General features: G+C 39.9%; 1 protein-coding gene across 1 annotated transcript in view; it reads left to right on the top strand.

The window, feature by feature from the left end:
• Positions 1–8,718: 8,718 nt before the first annotated feature.
• KLF12 (KLF transcription factor 12) overlaps positions 8,719–19,276 on the top strand; it is a 439,404-nt gene continuing 428,846 nt past the window's right edge. Inside the window, 3 exon segments of the mRNA XM_070380584.1 lie at positions 8,719–8,774; positions 10,048–10,146; positions 18,874–19,042. The gene's annotated coding sequence lies outside the window, so the exon portion shown is untranslated.

Here is a 19,276-nt window from a genome sequence, read left to right as displayed (position 1 = left end):
GAATTAGCCTTCTCAAGAGTGGGACTAGTAGAAAACGTACCAAAAAAACAGAAGAAACCTTTTTTATTTGATTCAGAATTAATTCTCAGGATTGTCTGCTGGGCAGCAGGTGAGCACCATGAGCCTGCATGCCTGTGGCATGATGTGAGAGGCTAACACACTGTGTACCATGTTTGTGATGCCACATGAGGGCTACTTTAAATTTAGACTGTCTTCCAGCTTCTGGGCTTAAAAGCAACCTGACATTGATGGGAAGTTTTCTAGTTTAATTCTCACAGTTATTGTAAGAAGTTACAGTGTCTTCCTTTTTTTATGCATAAGGAAAATGAGGCAGAGAAGATACATAATGTAGAAAATACATAATTTGTTTTAGACGATATACCTAGAAAGGTTTGGGAGCCAGACTTGGAGTATGTGTTTTCTGATTCCAAACCCTTTTTTCTCTTTCTTAATTTGACACATCCTGTATTTCTTCAGTTGTGTCCAACTCTTTGCAACCCTATGGACTGTAGCCTGCCAGGCTCCTCTGTCCATGGGATTCTCCAGGCAACGATACTGGAGTGTGTTGCCGTGCTGTCCTCCAGGACATCTTCTCGTCCCAGGGACTGAACCCGCCTGCGTCTCTTATATCTCTTGAATTGGCAGGCAGGTTCTTTACCACTGGCGCCACCTGGGAAGCCCCTATTTCCTTCTACTTCATCTCAGTTCTGGTCTTTGTCTTTTGTCTTTGAGGGCGGGGTTTAGGGGTGAATGGTGATGGTGTTTTGATCCTCGGCTATAGATAATTGAGTCCATCATGCTTTACCTTCCTTTGTGGAGAGGAAGGCTCCTCTCCTGCTTTATTCACGTTACTTCCTTGCTCTTTTGGTGTGCTCTTGCACTCCTCTTCCCTCGGTCATGCCCTGCTCCTCACCACCATCCAAGCATGCATTCTGACGTGGAGTATGTACGTAGGAGTCCTTGCAGAGTAGTCAGTGGTGTTGTGTATGTGTGTGCACATGTGTGTGTTGTAATGTTCATAACTGGTTCTATCCTGTAAAACTCATTTTTCTTTCTTACAGTGCTCACCCAACACTGTATTTTTAAGTTCCAATTTTAAGATCCAATTTGCTGTCAGTTTTCACTTTGGCATAGTATTTCATAACATTCCCTTACTATTTTACTTTTCCATTCCCTAATGTCAGCCTAGTGCCTTCAGCTCCCATCAGTACAGTGTTGCCTTAAAGATTTCAAAACAGGTGTCTTTATGATGAATGATCAGATAGGGCTTAAACATACTTAATTTCACTAATTAACACCATATTTTAATTTTTTTCTATACTGACTCTACTAGTTTAAACATCTACCAGCTGTGTGTAAAATTTTCCTTTTTCCCAAATCACTGCAAAGACTTAACACTGTTCTCCTTTCTAATTTTACACCATTCTGATAGATAAAAAGGAATAGATTACTTTGATATGTATCCCCTTGATTTCTAGTGAGTATTACTCTCTCTCCTATTCTCCCTGCCTTATTATATTGTCCTTTACCTTTATGGATATTCAGTTCAGTTCAGCTGCTCAGTTGTGTCCGATTCTTTGTGACCCCATGGACTGCAGCACGGCAGGCTTCCCTGTCCATCACCAACTCCCGAAGCTTGCTCAAACATATCCATCAAGTTGGTGATGCCATCTAACCATCTCATCCTCTGTCGTCCCCTTCTTCTCTCGCCTTCAGTCTTTCCCAGCGTCCGGGTCTTTTCCAGTGAGTCAGTTCTTCATATCAGGTGGCCAAATAATTGGAATTTCAGCTTCAGCGTCAGTCCTTTCAATGAATATTCAGGACTGATTTCCTTTAGGATTGACTGGTTTGCAGTTCAAGGAACTCTCAAGAGTCTTTTCCAACACCACAGTTCAAAAGCATCAATTCTTCGGCACCCAGCTTTCCTTATAGTCCAACTCTCACATCCACACATGACTACTGGAAAAGCCATGGCTTTGACTAGATGGACATTTGTTGGCAAAGTAATGTCTCTGCTTTTTAGCGTGCTGTCTAGGTTGGTCATAGCTTTTCTTCTAAGGAGCAAGCATCTTTTAATTTCATGGCTGCAGTCACCATCTGCAGTGATTTTGGAGCCCAAGAAAATAAAGTCTTTCACCATTTCCTTTGTTTCCCTATCTATTTGCCATGAAGTGATGGGACTGGACGACATGACTTTAGTTTTCTGAATGTTGGGTTTTAAGCCAATCTTTTCACTCTCCTCTTTCACTTTCATCAAGAGACTCTTTAGTCCTACTCACTGTCTGCCATAAGGGTGGTGTCATCTGCATATCTGAGATTATTGATATTTCTCCTGGCAATCTTGTGCTTCATCCAGTCTGGCATTTCACATGATATACTCTGTATATGTTAAATATGTATATAATATAATATACTCTGTATATGTTAAATAAGCAGGGTGACAAAATACAGCTTTGACATACTCCTTTCCCAATTTGGAACCAGTCTGTTGTTCTATGTCCAGTTCTAACTGTTGCTTCTTGACCTGCATACAGATTTCTCAGGAGGCAGGTCAGGTGGTCTGGTATTCCCATCTTTTTCAGAATTTCCACAGTTTGTTGTGATCCACATAGTCAAAGGCTTTATTGTGGTTAATGAAGCAGAAGTGGATATTTTTCTGGAACTCTCTTGCTTTTTTGATGATTCAACAGATGTTGGCAATTTGATCTCTGGTTCCTCTACCTTTTCTAAATCCAGCTTGAACATCTGGAAATTCACAGTTCATGTACTGTTGAAGCCTGGCTTGGAGAATTTTGAGCATTGCTTTGCTAGCGTGTGAGATGAGTGCAGTTGTGCAGTAATTTGAATATTCTTTGGCATTGCCTTTCTTTGGGATTGGAATGAAAACTGACCTTTTCCAGTCCTGTGGCCACTGCTGTTTTCCAAATTTGCTGGCATATTGAATGCAGCACTTTCATAGCATCATCTTTTAGGATTTGAAATAGCTCAGTTTGAATCCCATCACCTCTGCTAACTTTGTTCATAGTGATGTTTCTAAGGCCCACTTGACTTCACATTCCAGAATGTCTGGCTCTAGGTGAGTCTTCACACCATCGTGGTTCTGGGTCATGAAAATCTTTTTTTTTTGGTATAGTTCTCCTCTGTATTCTTGCCAGCTCTTCTTATCTTCTTCTGCTTCTGATATTCAGACCCTAAATAACTCTTACTTGGACTGGTGAAATATTCTAACTAGAGTCTCTGTGTCGTTCTCCAGAGCCGCTTGCTCAGTGCTGTCAGATTTATCGTCCTAAACTTGTCACCTGGATCCTCTGCCCCAGATCTCTTAAAGGCTTTGCATCTTCTCTCTATGAAGTCAGCTCCTCTGGTGTGAACTGCTTGCCCCCATCCAGCTCCACCACTGCGATATGGTTGGTCCACAGTGTATTTTTAGTCTTGGCTTCTACACATCCTTATGGCCCTAGACATGTTTCACGTCTCTTCACTGTGCATGACTCCACATGGTGTGCCCTCCTAATTCTGTCAGAAATCCTTACTTTGTTCTTTTGCTTTTATCAAAACTTGGTTTGCACGTAGTTTAAACAGACTGACCACCACAGCCGGTTAATAAACAGCAGCAAGTCTTTTCTTGTTTTTCCATCTTCTGAGGAAATACTCTCAATTGTCTAACAAACTGATGGTTACCAAAGGGGAAATGTGTTGAGGGGATAAATCAAGAGCTTGGGATGAACATATACATACTACTGTTAAATATATATGAGATAACCAACAAGGACCTCCTGTTACAGCACAGGGAATTCTACTCAATATTCTGTGGTGACCTATATGAGAAAAGAGCCTAAAAAAGAGTAGATACATGTATATGTTTATCTGAATCACTTTGCTGTACAACTGAAACTTAACACTGTAAATCAACTGTACTCCAATTAAAAAAAAAACCCTTTGTATCTCTAACTCGTATGCATTACTTAGCTTGTCTTTTGTTTCCTTTAGTGTTTGCCCTTATCTGTGGATTTCTGGTGTGTGAACAGGATTGAACCCTTTCCCACCCGCTCTGTGTACCAAACCCACGGCTTTGCTGTCACACTGTAATTGTGTCAGCTCTGGTTCAGTCCATATTAAGTGTTCACATAATTACAGCTATGGAGACACTACTCAAAGGTCAACTCTTCCTTTCTTGTAGGTTGTATTGTCAGGATTTTTGTTTGCTGAGTTTTTTTGAAAATTCTTATCCCTCCTCTAGTCCTGAGTTGTCTGATTCTCTTCTCTTTGCCTTCGTGTTGCGTCAGGGCCTTCTTCTTGGTGTCTTGGCACTGCCCTGCCTCGCACACAGCTGTGGCCCTGCGGCCCCATACTTGTCAGTCCTTTTCCTCTTGAGCCATCTGTCTCCTTATCTCCTGGTTCCTCCTCCTTTGTTTACCTCCTTTGCTTTTCGTCTCCTCCTTCCTGAGAAGAGTCTTGTAGGAGAGGTACGTGTTTGACATCTAGCATATCTTTACTTTTGTATTTGATTGATGGCGTGGTTGGGTCTGCAGCACATAGGGTGGCATGTTATTTTGCTTTGGGATTTTGAAGGTATTCTCCATTCCAGCTTCCATTTGGATGCCATTATGATTCTCCATACTTCTGTTGATGACCTTTCATTTCCCCTCCCCTCTTGCCTTTTCTCTCTCTTTGGAATCTTGTAGAAGGCTCTTCCTGTTGCAGGAGTCCTGAATTTCTCAAGGATATGCAGTTGATCAGTTTTCATCAAATTTTGCAGGTTCTATCATTTGCAGCTGGTTCAGCATTCTGTCCACTTTTAAATCCTTATTTTATGGAAATTCTTTTTTTTTTTTTAAAATACACAAATCTCTTGTTATCCAAATTGATTCATTTACTGAGTTCAGATAGCAAGCGACCAGATAGGGATATGTCAGAGGATCCAGTAATACTGTTTCCTCCAAAGCTGGCTCCTTCAAAATTTCTTATCAACTGTTCAGTTCAGGGAGTTTGGGAAGCATGGCAGGGTCGTGCCTGGTTCATGCTGTGCTCATCTCCCCGTTCTGTTTCCTCTTTAACGCCCGTATTCCCAGGTTGAAATCCTGGACTTCAATGCCACTTTTCTTCAATTCCAATTATTATTTTGCTTCTGTTCTGTCTTTGCTTCTACTTTCTGAATGGTCATGTCATCATCATCTTCCCATCCTTTTATTTATATCATTTTGTTCTACTGTCACATTTTTAATTTCCAAAAGCACTTGTTGTTCTTACAGTAATCCTTTGTTCATGATGTCCTCTTTTTGTTTTTGAATGCATTTACAATCGCCATAATCTCTGATGGGAGCAGCAAACAGCTTCCTATAAGCTCTGCGTTAGAATGTGGGCTTCTCAGCAGAGTCACCTGGCTGGACTATGGCTTGTTGAGCCCCTGGTGGCAGGAGGTATCTGTAGGCTTGATTCTAGGACCAGTTAGCTTCTCATAGACGGATCTTCCAGACTCCTGCCTACAGGTATAGGCCAGGCAGCCATGTGAAACGTGAATGGGAAGAAAACTGGGCATCTCAGCACTCTGCTTGCCCCCAACTCTGTTCTCTGTATGATTTCCCCACCCTCACAGAGTCCCAGGACTCCTAAGTAGAGGCCCCATGCTTTGCTCTATCCAGAGACCAAAGCATTCCTCTTCCAGGATTGGAGAGGGCGGTCATGTGTATTCAGTGAAGTATTGGAAGATCTAACTAATTCTCAGAGACATTGTCAACCAGTCTCCCTGTTATAGCTTAACTTTACCCCCATTTCTAGAGTCACATGGAACTGACAGCCTCTGAGATTCTGGAAGGTTTTGTTGGTTAAGTGAGTTGCTTCTCAGTTTTCCTCCCAATTGGCTGAGCTTCATTCAGCTTTCTAGGGTCTGCTAAATCATTTACCTTACCTCCATCTGCTTTTTGCCTTTCCATATATATATATGTATTTGCTATTATTGACTCATCTCACATCCTGTGCCAGAAGAAAAATCTATTACCTCTCATTTTATTTGAATTGGAGAGAGAGTAAAAGTCAGTGTGTATCATCAATCTGTTCTTTCTTAATGCGAAAGTCATATTCTTGTTGGCTCTTTGTGTTTCCCTTTCTGTCAATCATTTATCCATATGTTTTAGCAGATTTTCTATTGAGTTTCTTGTCTTTTTCTTTGTAGAATTTCCTTATATATTGTAGTTTTAGTTCCTTATTGAGTTTCTATCCTTATGTTAACAAACTTGGGCCATGTGATAAAGCTCTGCTCTCAAAATTTTAATTTTCCAAAATGTGAAGTTAGATGTTAACACTACTGGATTCTGAGGGTGTGTATTGTTGTGTGAGACTCACACAGCGGAAGTACCACAGTGATTTAATGCCTTAAAAGTTTCTCTCTTTGTTTTAAATTACAGTCATTGAAAGAACACCTATTACGTAGCATATGATTTGTATAAGTTGTCTTGGTTGGAAATTGTAGAAACCCAGACTGGCAGAGGCTGATTGTCCCAAAATATCTGTTCTTTCCTCCTTCTGTGATAATAGAATTTTTTTCTGGAGTGTATGGCTTCCCAGAATAAAGATGACTGACATTTTCTAGCTTCTAGAGGTGACATTTTCTAGCTTCTAGAGGTGACTGAGGAAGTTCTAGCCAGTGAGATGTAAGTGGCTGCTAGGAACCCACCCATGAAGTCACCTCATGGCTTCCTCCCTTCTTTCTTTCTGTGCGTGGCATGCTGATGCAATTGCAGGACGTCTAGCTGTCATCTTAAACCCAGGAGAGGGGGTCAGATTCTTGGAATGGCTGTCCTGGTGAGCTGCATTTCACGTGGTCCTGTAAGACTTGGGGGAGGAGAACTTCCCGTACCAGCTCTGCATTCTGAATGCTAGAGATACAGGCTGCAGTTTGCTGACACTTTAAATCTGCTTGTTTGCTGACACTTGCAGCTAAACCCAATCTTAACTGATATAGCAATGCATACTTGCTTAATCAAAAACAGGGTTAAGGCTTTTTGGCTTATGGGAATGGGTTCATCCAAGAGGTGAAGCGGTCTTAAGTCCTGCTCCATGAAGCAGTTTAAATTATGTCATTAGTACTCTCCTTCTCTATTCGCTTTTCAGGTTTGTTACTTTTACTTGCTTTATTCTCAGACTGTTCAGATGTGGCAACAGTATGACTTCTGGTTTCCTCTGTCATGAAGACATTTATATTCTCAGAGAAAGAGCAAGCACTTTTTCTGATGATTTAACAGTTGTCCCTATTGCCTGTTCCCTAAACCAGTCAAAGGGGACCAGGGGAAGGATGCTCAGTTAGACCAGGGTCACATGCCCATTCCTGAGCTCCAGGCAGAGGGACATCCATTCCCAGACACAGGGACTACATGGAATTTCTCTGGAATGAAGGAGGGGCTGGTTCTCAGAAGATGCTGGGAAAATAAATATATGTTTGGTTGAATTATATATAATTACCCATCATGTTGCTGTGATTTTAAAATATATATATGTTACTACTTTCTTCCTTTTTCTGTGTTTTTCAGTAGTTCTTTCCAAACAATGTAATGAATGTTAAAATAAATGATGTTATTCATTTTGTTCATGAGGCAAATCACTGACAGTTAAGAGATAAAAATAAAATTAATAGTGCAGGAAGAATGTACAAAGTATTCTTTGCCTGTACAGAATAGTAGATAGTAAGATGATCAGATAAAAATACCTGTGGTTAAAAAAAAAATCACAGTATAATTTTAATAGAGATCATTTCTTAGTGATAATTAAGCATTCCTTATTAGAGTGGTTACAGTGTATCTTAGCAGACTGTCTCAACTATAGTCAAGAAACAACCTAATGGAACTCATTTGCAATTTGTAATCTTTGCCAGTAACTCTTCTTCTTCTCCAATGAGCCTCCTGAAAAGCCCCACCCAATATCACAGTTGACTCAAGTTTCTTATAATCGGGTGGAAAAGCAAATCTCAAGAGTCCCTCAAAATGAAATGAAATATATTGTTTCTTTTGGAAAACAAATGGAAAAATATAATTTTTAAAATACATTTTAAGAATACAGGTGTTGTAGCCTGTGAACAATTACTTCTATAAATGTTCTTTATAGCTTTATTGAAGTATGATACACAAAAACTGCACATATTTAATGTATGTAATTTGATGAGTTTGAACATCTGTGTACACCCATTATATCATCACCATAATCAAGGTAATAAACATATCCATTGCTTCCCAAGAGTTTGTGTCTTCTTGCTTTTTTTTATGGTTCAGTTCAGTTGCTCAAGAATACTGAAAATGAGACATATTGTCTTAACAAATTTTTAAGTGGACAACATAATGTTGTTCGTTATATTTACTGTGTTGTAGAGCAGATCTCTAGAACTTGCTCTTCTTGTATTACTGTAACTTTATATCCATTGAACAGTAAGTAACTCCTCTTCCATAAACTTAAAAAATAAAGCCTTGCATAGAGGTGAGTCAGGCATTTTTAAAGATAAACTTTATATATATATATATTTTTTTTTTTAAACTTTAGATTTATAGAAGAAAATGTGACAAGAGCACAGAACGTTTTCCTATACCCTACACCCTTGTTAGAAAAGCTTTGTTCCTATGGTATGTTGATTGCAGTTTTTTAACCAATACAGACACATTATTATAATAAGTTCATACCTGCTTCCCATCTTTTCCGTTTTTACCCACTGTCCTTTTCCTGTTCCAGGATTTCATCCAGCACCCACACTACATTTTGGGGTCATACCTGTTTGCCCTCTCGTGGCTATGGTACGTTTCCTGTATTTGATGACCTTGACAGTTTGTGGAATACCGGACTAATGTTTTGTAGGGTGAATCTCAACTGGTGTGTGTCCTTCTCATGATTAGTCTGGGCTTAAAGGATTTTGAGAGGAGGGTCACAGAGCTAAAGTGCCATTGTTGTGACGTCAGATCAACAGAATATTCGGTCAGAATGATTTATCACTGTTGATGCTGACCTGGGTTACCTGGCTGAGATAGGGTTGGTCAGGTTTCTCCACTGTAGTGTTATCCTCTTTCTTTCTTTCCTCACTGTTACTACCCTTTGGAAGGAAGTCACTGGGTGTCTCATATTTGAAGAGTGCGGTGTAATGGTTTCTCCTTGAGGGCGAAGTGTATACAAAAATTATTTGGACTTCTTCAGCTCATGAGGTTTGTCCATTGTACCTTATTATCTGTCTGTCTCTTTTTATCTAAACCTTTGTATTAGTATAGACTTTGCTGTTTGTTGTTTAGTCAGTAAGTCAAGTCTCTTTGTGGCCCCATGGACTGTAGCCCTCTGGGCTCCTCTCTGTTCATGGGATTTTCCAGGCAAGAACACTGGAGTAGGTTGCTATTTCCTAGGCTTATGGCTGTTTATTTTATGCTTTCAGTTATAATCTAATACTACTTAATTTTGTTACTCAAATTATACTAGGTTGGCACTGGGAACTCTTTTCTTTGGTCCTTGTATCCTTTGACAAACTCCCTTGTGTTTTTGTGTGTTTTTTGTTTTTCTCTTGTCGTTCTTTCCCTTTCCCTTTGTCTTCCCCTTCCCCTCCTCTCCCTTCCTCTTCTCTACTTTCTGGCTCTATAAGATGCTTCATGCTCATCTTGTGTATCTCCTGCCTCAGTCCTACAATCAGCCGTTTCTTTATAAGACATGGTTTCTTTTATTAGAGAATGGTATTAGAAACCAAGAACTGGGTACATGGTGTGCTTATTGCAGCTGGGGTGTTCTTATTATCTCATTTATAGGTGTAGAATTGGAGATCCCAAAGAAAAATGTTGGTAATGGAAGAGGGTAGAAATAGTTGTGGTCAGATTGTGGACTAAGAGGCCTGTCTGGGTAGTGTCTCTTCCATTCCTCTGCATTTTGGGAATGTTTTTCTCTCTGAGAATTTTTTGTGAGGTGGTTTATTTTCCTGGCCTTTCTCATGAGTCATTTATCTAAGGGCAAAGTATAAGAGAATTTTTATTAATGTTCTGACTGGCGGAGTTATTCATTGATTGATCACATCATTTTTTCTTTTTTTTTTTTCAGTTTGCCAAAAAGGCATACAATGAAATATGATCTGCTAAAGATTGTTGTATATTGTTTCTGACAATAAGAATAGATGCAAAATTCCTTACAAGATTATTGGTAAGCATGAAGCCCTTTAGGACTATTTAATAGATATAATGCTCCTCACTCTCTTCTCTCAACTTAAACAGCAGTTGCTCTGAGGACTTGCCTAATGTATTATAACTAGATCTACAGCCCGATTTTCACATTTTTTGTTTTTGTTTTTGATTTTCACATTTTAGTCTTTATTGAAAACATAAATATTATCTTGAGTAGAGAAAATCTTGAGAAACCTTCCTCAAGAAACTCTTCCTTAGAGAAAATTTTAAACCCTGTCTAATGGTATAGCACATACTGTTTTTGTCCCTTTGGATTAATTACTCAGTGCTCTTAGAATGGGCTTCCCTGGTGGCTCAGTGGTGAAGAACTGAGCCTGCCAGTACTAGAAAGGTGGGTTTGATCCCTGGATCGGTAAGATCCCCTGGAGGAGGAAATCGCAATCCATTCCGGATTTCTTGCCTGGAAATCCCATCGACAGCGAGGAGCCTGGTAGGCTACAGTCCATGGAGTTGCAAAAGAGTCAGACACAGCTTAGTGACTGAACAACAACCAAGTTCTTTAGAAATGGGAGATCGGTAGCTTTTACTGGTTTTCCTGGTCAGGGATCAAGATACTTCTATAATCTGGATTTACTGTATTTCAGGAAAACATCAAAAAACACTGCAGCCATTATGGAAACAGAGAGTGTACACACACTCATGCACACACAGAGGTTAATTTCCAATGAGGTCTGCTATGTGTCAGGAAATTGAAGTGAGTTGTTTCATTTTCACTGCTACTGTATTAACGTGGACAGAATGGCTCTCCATTAGGCTACCATGAATTATGTTATCCTTGTCCTCCTTCTCCACACCTATATTTAGCCATCTCTAAGTAGATTCTATTCTTTTGAAGCATTTGAGCACATTATTTTTTGATGGTTGAAATGGTTTAATTTGTCAAGGGATGAGGGTCTTAATTTTATTTTTTTTCTGGCTGTTAGCAGACTAATTAGGAAAGCTTGAGCAGTGCTAGTCCTGTACTTCATCCAAACTTTCAAGTTTACAGACTTAATGAAAAAATAATATTTCACAAAGGGAATCTTCAGTTTAACCTTGTGGAGAGTGTTTTAGTCAATCAGTCAATTAGTCAGACATTGCTTATCATGCATGGGGTCTTAATACCTTTCTTCTAATTTTTTTTTTTTTAAACTGATGAGCCTTTGCTGTTTTCTTGAATCTCTGATTCCTATTTTACTCTTATTTCTCCATACTTTGCTGTGTCTCCTGGGATATGTGGTAAAGTTCCTGCCCATAGAGATCATTGTGCTATCTCAGTTTTAATTTGTGCCTCAGTTAATGCTTTTCTCATGTTCATTTAAATGCTTTATGAGTTTCTGTTCTCTGAAGCATAGATCTTATCTGTTTGAATGACACATTGCAAATATTTAATGTTTCATATTTATGAGGGCTTTCTGAATTACTTTATTACCCTTTTGGACATACTTATCAGGTCTTACTTAAATGATGTTAAGACTCAGCAATCCATTAAGCCTTTTTCAATCAATTCAAACTGAGGCTGTAACGAGGATTCCTGTAGTCCTAACTCCCACATGTTCACCCATAGCTGAGTCAAAAGAGAGATTCTTTTCTGGGTTAGCTTCTAGGAATCTTTAGGACCTTTGACCTCTTGATATCATTGTTACAGTAAAAGCATGGACTATTGGCTGGTCAGGAGAGATGCTCCCAGGTCAGATTGATTTTCAGGATTGGGTCCTCACACTGTAAATTGCATTTGAGATCTTATCTATTAAGAATTAGCCAGTAGATAACCTCATTCTAAATATTTAAGTAAGTTATTAATAAATCAAATACATTAACAGAAAATAATAGTAGCAAACACTTACATAGCCCTTTTAAGCATATACCTATTTTCTGTGAAGCAAGTACTGTGTCATAATATTTGTTTTGCAGGTGATGAAATTATGGTGCTGGTAATTTATATACTCTGATTGTATTCACACAATAGCAAGGCAAGATTGGACCATTCTGACTTGAGAGACTGCTGTAAAAACTATACTGTCCTGCCCTGAGATCTGTCCCTTCCTTTGGAGAGAGTGAGGAAGGGTGTTGGGGGAGAGAGGGAGGGAGAGAGGGAAGGAAAGTGTGTGTGTAAGTCAGAGATCTGGGGGAACTTTATTGCCATATATTTTTTACTCTTTGACCATGCCCTGTGGCATGTGGGATCTTCGTTCCCCAACCAGGGTTTGAACCTGCGGCCCCTACATTGGACACATGAAGTCTTAACCACTGGACCAACAGGAAAGGTCCTTATTGCCGTATCTTTGATGTTGGATTTCTTTTTCATGAAGTTGAGCTGGGTGTTGGTGATTTTGAAGGGTTTTAGGAAATCACAGTTGTGCTGTCACTTGAAGTACTACAGTTCCTGTCTCCCCACTCATCCAAATGTTAGCCCCATTTACCCACTGCTTGCATTTGAGAATAAGTCAGCACTTTAACGTGAATACTCAAGGTCAGTTCCGTTTGATAAATATTTATCAGTCATCTCCTGTGCACAGCATTCACAAGGATACATTCTTGACCTGGGTGGGACAAAGCCTTATCCTTAAGTAAAATACATCCATATTAAATACTCAGGTGAGTAACTACACTGCAAGGCATATGAATGGTAGAAGATATTGTGGGAGTTCAGAAGTGGTAGAGAATTAGGACATAATTTGTTTGAGGAAGTGGCTTTCAAGAGAAGTTATGAACATGGGATTTCTATTAGAGATATTTGAGATAGAAGGAACCATAGGTGCTTGGGAGGAAAGGTGTGCGTAAGTGGTTGAGTATGGTTGTTGGTTCAGATCTGTACCTGGTGGGGAATAATTTTTGAGATGTGGTTTGGGGTTGTAGTGTGAATTTTATTCATTGCCAGCACTGTGGAAATTGTTGTGACAGTGAGAATGGAAAAGAAAGGAATCAATTTAAGATCCCTTTTCTCAGGATGCATAGGGCTTGATGACTAATAGAATGGGAAAGATATGGGTGGAGGAGGAGGGTTAAGGTTGATGTCAAGCTTCTAAGGTCAAAGAGACTTGGGAGGATGAATGGAGATCAGAAGAGATGGTTCTCTCAGACGGTATAGAGTCTGCCTGCAATGCTGGAGATCCTTGGGTTCGATCCCTGGGTTGGGAAGATCCCCTGGAGAAGGGAATGGCAACCCACTCCAATATTCTTGCCTGGAGAATTCCATGGATAGAGGAGTCTGGCCAGGCTACAGTCTATGGAGTCGCGAAGAGTCAGATGCTGACTGGGTGACGAACACTTGAAATTTTCACTTTCAGTAGCCTGCTTTGCTGAGCAAGGATTATTTCTATATTCACTAGAAACATTTTTTGACCACCTCAGCTGTGGAAAACCTGAATCAAACAACTGACTGTTTAAAGGGTGTGTGTTTAAGGAGTGGGGACAGCTCCATAACGGAATTGTGGAGAAAATACCTCTTCATAACAACAGCTTTGTTATGTAGCACATTCAGTGTGTCTGGATGAGGTATTCTAAGAGCCTCTTGTTCAGTCTTAAGTGGTTTGAAAATAAAGGAGAGAAGTTGTAGGCATACTTATGTTGGCACTGAGTTTGTAGGACTGGACTCCACTTCATTTCTGAAACTGTTTTTGGCTTGATGGTGGCTCCTGAGGTCTCTGCCATCCAGTGTCCCAGTCCGGGACTGCAGATGTTCAGTGCAGACACTTGGAGCATCAGATCTCAGGATCGGTGGGTGGTCTGAGTGTGCAGTCCTGTATTTTATGCACAGGTGGCATCGAGCATACCTTTCTTCCTTGGCAATGCTCTCCATGATGGCACAAATCCTGTCTGCTTTAGATGACTATTGAATTTTAGCACTTGGCAGCATGCCTGATACATGGTAGACTCATAAAAACAGAAGTGAAGTGGTGATGAGTTGTTCCCATATCCTGTGGCAGATTAAGTTTGCAAATATGATATTCTGATGGCTGTTTGTTAGGGAACGTGTGAACTAAGGAACCTGTAGGTCTGATTTGCCCTTTATCGATTTCAGTATGTGATACCTGTAGTTGGATTATTTCAACCTGAATATCTGTTTAACACTATACTTGATTTTTGACATTCATGGGTTCCCCCCACCCCACAATTGTAATTAGGTTTTTATTGGTCCTATATACTTATGAATATATTTTTGGTCAGCTTACAAGTTTCCAAAAGACAAAGATGACCCTTCCTGGATTCTTATTGGGCTTGCATTGAATTTATACAACATAGTTTTGGAGAGAAAGTACATTTAAAAAAAATACTTTCAGTGTCATAACTTGGTCTCTTCAGTCATTTGTTTAGGTCTGTTTAGTGTTTTTTGATAATTTTTTAGATAAAATATATTTTACTCAACAGGGAAAGGGTAAAAATTCTGTAACACAGTAAGTCTTATTAATTTTGCCTGCATATCTTCTTTTTCTAATTTTATTGAGATATAATTATACAGTGCTGTATAAGTCTGTGTAGAGCATAATGGTTTGACTTTGCATACATTATGAAATGATTGTTATAAGTTTAGTTACTATCCATCATCACACGGATACAATAAGAAATAGCCCCCCACACCCAAAAAAAAAAGTTTTTTTTTTTTTCCCTTGTAATGATAGCTCTTAGGATTTGCTCTACTGAGTTTTTGAACAAGCCATCCTGTGTACTTTATAAATTGACTATAAGGTACTGTTTTGTGTTGATTTATGGACGATACGTCACATGCAAAAGGTTTCAGTTCAGTCGCTCAGTTGTGTCCAACTCTTTGTGACCCCATGAAGCACAGCACGCCAGGCCTCCCTGTCCATCACCATCTCCCGGAGTTCACTCAAACTCACGTCCATCGAGTTGGTGATGCCATCCAGCCCTTCTCTTCCTGCCCCCAATTCCTCCCAGCATCAGAATTTTTTCCAATGAGTGAACTCTTCGCATGAGGTGGTCGAAGTACTGGAGTTTCAGCTTCAGCGTCATTCCTTCCAAAGAGCACGCAGGGCTGATGATCTCTAGAATGGACTGGTTGGATCTCCTTGCAGTCCAAGGGACTCTCAAGAGTCTTCTCCAACACCACAGTTCAAAAGCATCAGTTCTTCGGCACTCAGCCTCCTTCACAGTCCAACTCTCGCATCCATACGTGACTACTGGAAAAAACCATAGCCTTGACTAGACGGACCTTTGTTGGCAAAGTAACATCTCTGCTTTTCAATATGCTGTCTAGGTTGGTCATAACTTTGCTTCCAAGGAGTAAGCGTCTTTTAATTTCATGGCTGCAGTCACCATCTGCAGTGATTTTGGAGCCCCCAAAAATAAAGTCTGACACTGTTTCCACTGTTTCCCCATCTATTTCCCGTGAAGTGATGGGACCAGATGCCATGATCTTCGTTTTCTGAATGTTGAGCTTGAAGCCAACTTTTTCAATGTCCTCTTTCACTTTCATCAAGAAAGGTTTGGGACAATACGCATGGTAGTGTGTGCAAGTCAAGTTCTGTGTGGTCAGCATGGCCATCTTTGCTTCCACTCTTAGTCTAGTGATCTTTCAAGCTGAGGCTAGTGATATTTGTAACATTTCCATTTTTCTCTTAATTGCATTAAGTTTTTGAAAGTTAATATTACTAAATATTACTAAAGCTAATATTTCTAAATAATAGTCCTTTGTTTTGTTTTGTCCTTTTTCCAAAAGGAATATTTTTTTTTGTAGTAAATCTTTAATAAGATGAAAGCACAGGAATGGCATTATTTCTTTATTTTTAAATGTCTTACAAAATTATGTTTTCTTGTGTAACATGTTCCAGGTATGATATTAGAAGTATGAGGGAACCCAAAGATTTTACCAGGCCAACTTGTCAGAGGGACTCATAAATTAAAATTATGACATTGACATATTGTTAATTGATAATCAGATTCAGGGAGACAGTACTTCTTAAAGAGCTTATTTCTTTAAAGCGAAATTGTTTGCTTTCACGAAACTTTTCCAGGAAGGCATGTAACATGAAAAGTGAATTCATAGCTATTTTGAAAATAGTAATCTGCATTTTAATAATATGAAGCATTTTTTTCCTGGGAGGTTATCACCCCTCAGTTTTACACTATGCTGTAAATCTTATTTGAATAATTTTAACATTTCCAAAACATAGTTCAGAAAGCCATTTAAAAGAAACAGAGTGTTTGAAGTTAGACACAACCTTCTTTCTTAGTTAAGCAGTCAGCTTATTTTACCTGAATATTTATTTGCTCTTAAGTCAGAAATACCTTGAGCAAAAACTATTCTCTGGGTTAAGATTTTTAATGATGTGAACCTTAGGTTAATAGGGCTCTTTTATTCTGGTCATCTGTTTTGTGAATGGAGTGGTGATTGGCAAGTGCATTTACTTTCATATAAAGCTTGAATGATGTGGACCGACTGGAGACCCTTACATGACCTCTCCATGTGGAGTTGCGTTGTACCTTCTCTTCCCTTCTTACATTGCTTTCCTGGGAGATGACCAGCTGTGAGTTTCTCAAGATCAAAGGTGATATCATTTCTGTGTCTATAGCCCCGGTATGTCCAGCAGGGCCAAGCAATAGTATGTGCTTAATAAATGTGGGTTGAATGAGTACAACTAATTGTATGTATTAATATGTATAGCAGACATTGTTTGCTACTGACAAATTTTCTTTCTGAAACATTTTATTTTTAAATAATTAGAGGTTATTTAAGTGGGCACAGGAATTTTGCCCACTATGCTCCTGAGATACAAGGGAGATCTGGAACTCCTTTATCCTGTTACCCCTGATGGTAATATTTTGTGTGACTGTTGTGCAAAATCAAAGCCAAAAGATTGATCCAATCTTCTAGGCTTATTCAAATTTTGCTAGTTTCACATGTACTTAATGTGTGTGCTTGTATGTACAGTTCTGCATGGTTTTGTCACATGTGCAGATTTATTTAACCACTGTCACAGGCAGAAGGCTTCCCCGTGCTGCCCTTTGATTGCTCACCCCTCCCCTCCACACAATAGGCTTTTAATAGTGCTGACTCTGCTTGGCTGTTGCTTCTACATTATTTATGACATATAACAGAATGATGTTTCTGTTCTCTATGTCTGCCTCTCCATTGCTGCCCTGCAAATAGGTTTATCAGTACCATTGTTCTGGATTCTATATATGTGGGTTAATATATGTTATTTGTTTTTCTCTTTCTGACTTCACTTTGTATAATAGGCTCTAGGTTCATCCACCTCGTTAGAACTGACTCAAATGCATTTCTTTTTATAGCTGAGTAATGTAGAAAGTGCTTCCCTGGTAGTTCAGCTGCAAAAGAATGCAATTCCTACATTGCAGTTTGCCTGTAATGCAGGAGACCCTGGTTCCATTCCTGGTTTGGAAGATCCCCTGGAGAAGAGATAGGCTACCCACTTCAGTGTTCATGGCCTTCCCTAGTGGCTCAGGTGGTAAAGAATCCACCTGCAATCCAGGAGACTTGGGTTTGATCCCTGCTTGGGAAGATCCCCTGGAGGCGGGCATGGCAACCCATTCCAGTATTCTTGCCTGGAGAATCCCCATGGATAGAGGAGCCTGACGGGCTACAGTCCATGGGGTCACAAAGAGTAGGATACGACTGAGTGACTAAGCACAGCACAATCAAGAAAAGGGCTTCCCTGGTGGCTCAGATGGAACATCAGTGATAGGATTTGTGGCTGTTCCCCACTCTAAAGGTCATTTCTCGCCCACAAACAGTTTGTGTATTTCCTATTTTAAAGAAACATTATCTTAAAGTTGGCTTCTGCAAAGTAGGGAATTGTCAACACGGATAATGAGAGTCCACTCCTGTTAGTTGGAATTTAGAGACCACGTAGTATAGGCATTATCCAGAAAATGCATGAGGTTGCAAAACATAAATTTAATGCTAAAAATGGGGATCCAGTGTTAATGAGTTAGATGTTGACAAATGAATCTTAGGAAATTATCTTAAGCGTAATAAATTGATTCAGTCTTGCATGCCCTGAATGGGTGTGTCTAGCGGGTTTTAATTGGTGTGACCACGGATGCTTTGCACATGGTGGAGGCTGTAAGGATGGATGTATACAGTAGGCTTAGTGTGTCTCAGTGTGTGACTTTACATGTTAAAAGGGAATTCATCCCTTGGAGTGAATATAGCAGCCTGAGTTGCACATACAACCACCCATATTTAGATAAGTACAGAGGAAGCTTTTCGTATGGAAGGGGAAAAACTGTTGCTTGTGGAAATTTTTGCTTTAGGAAGTAGTTTGGAGTTTTGAAAATGAATCTCTTTTACTCTCAAGTTCTACAGATCCTATTTGTATCTCTTGTTTGGGTATGAGAGAGAAGGTGGTGTGTCTCTCCCTTCTCTCATCTGCTTATTCTTTTACTTTCATTATGCTGGAAGGTGGGCTTGCGTGGTGGCTCAGCAGTAAAGAATCTGCCTACCGGTGCAGGATATGCAGGTTCCATCCCTGGATTCGGAAGATCCCCTGGAGAAGGGAATGGTTACCCACTCCAGTATTCTTGCCTGGAGAGTTCCATGGACACAGGAGCCTGGCGGGCTTACAGTCCATGGTGTCACAAAGAGTTGGACACAATTGAGCAACTTAGAGAGAGGCTGGAAGGCACGGTGGTGAAAGTGATTTGGGAATTTCATCATTGGAAGTGAAGGAACTTCCCCTGCTGACTCTGCTTCTTGCCTTTCTTCCTTTCCTGCATCCTCCAGCCTCTCTCAGACTGCCTGCTGGGCCAGAAGCTATTGTGAAAAAAACTTTTGTAAAGAAAGCATCCAGGTGACACTCCCTAAACCTTGAGAAAAGCACTGCCGCCTCCTCGAGTTGAGAAACCTCGGCCTGTCTTGGGAACATCGGGTCCCTGTTGGGCGTGGAATGCAGGTTTGTGTGTACACTCTGAGCGGGTGTGGGAGCCTGCCGGTGGGCGTGGGGACACCATGTCTGGGTTAGTGTCAGGCTAAGCCTTTAAAAATAGCTTGTTTTTCATTTCTGGAATATAGCCTTCCTGTTCCAGTTTATTAACTCTCAATTTTTAAACTCTTATACCAGGTGCTGTGGGAAGTTAACAAAAAAGTCTTTATCTTGAGGAACTCATAATCTCTTCAGAGGATTTAT

This window comes from Bos mutus, chromosome 12, assembly GCF_027580195.1.
Source record: "Bos mutus isolate GX-2022 chromosome 12, NWIPB_WYAK_1.1, whole genome shotgun sequence".
Classification (NCBI taxonomy): Eukaryota; Metazoa; Chordata; class Mammalia; order Artiodactyla; family Bovidae; genus Bos; species Bos mutus.
The sequence above is the reverse complement of the archived record's forward strand: the minus strand, read 5'-3'. Positions and strand labels throughout refer to the sequence as shown.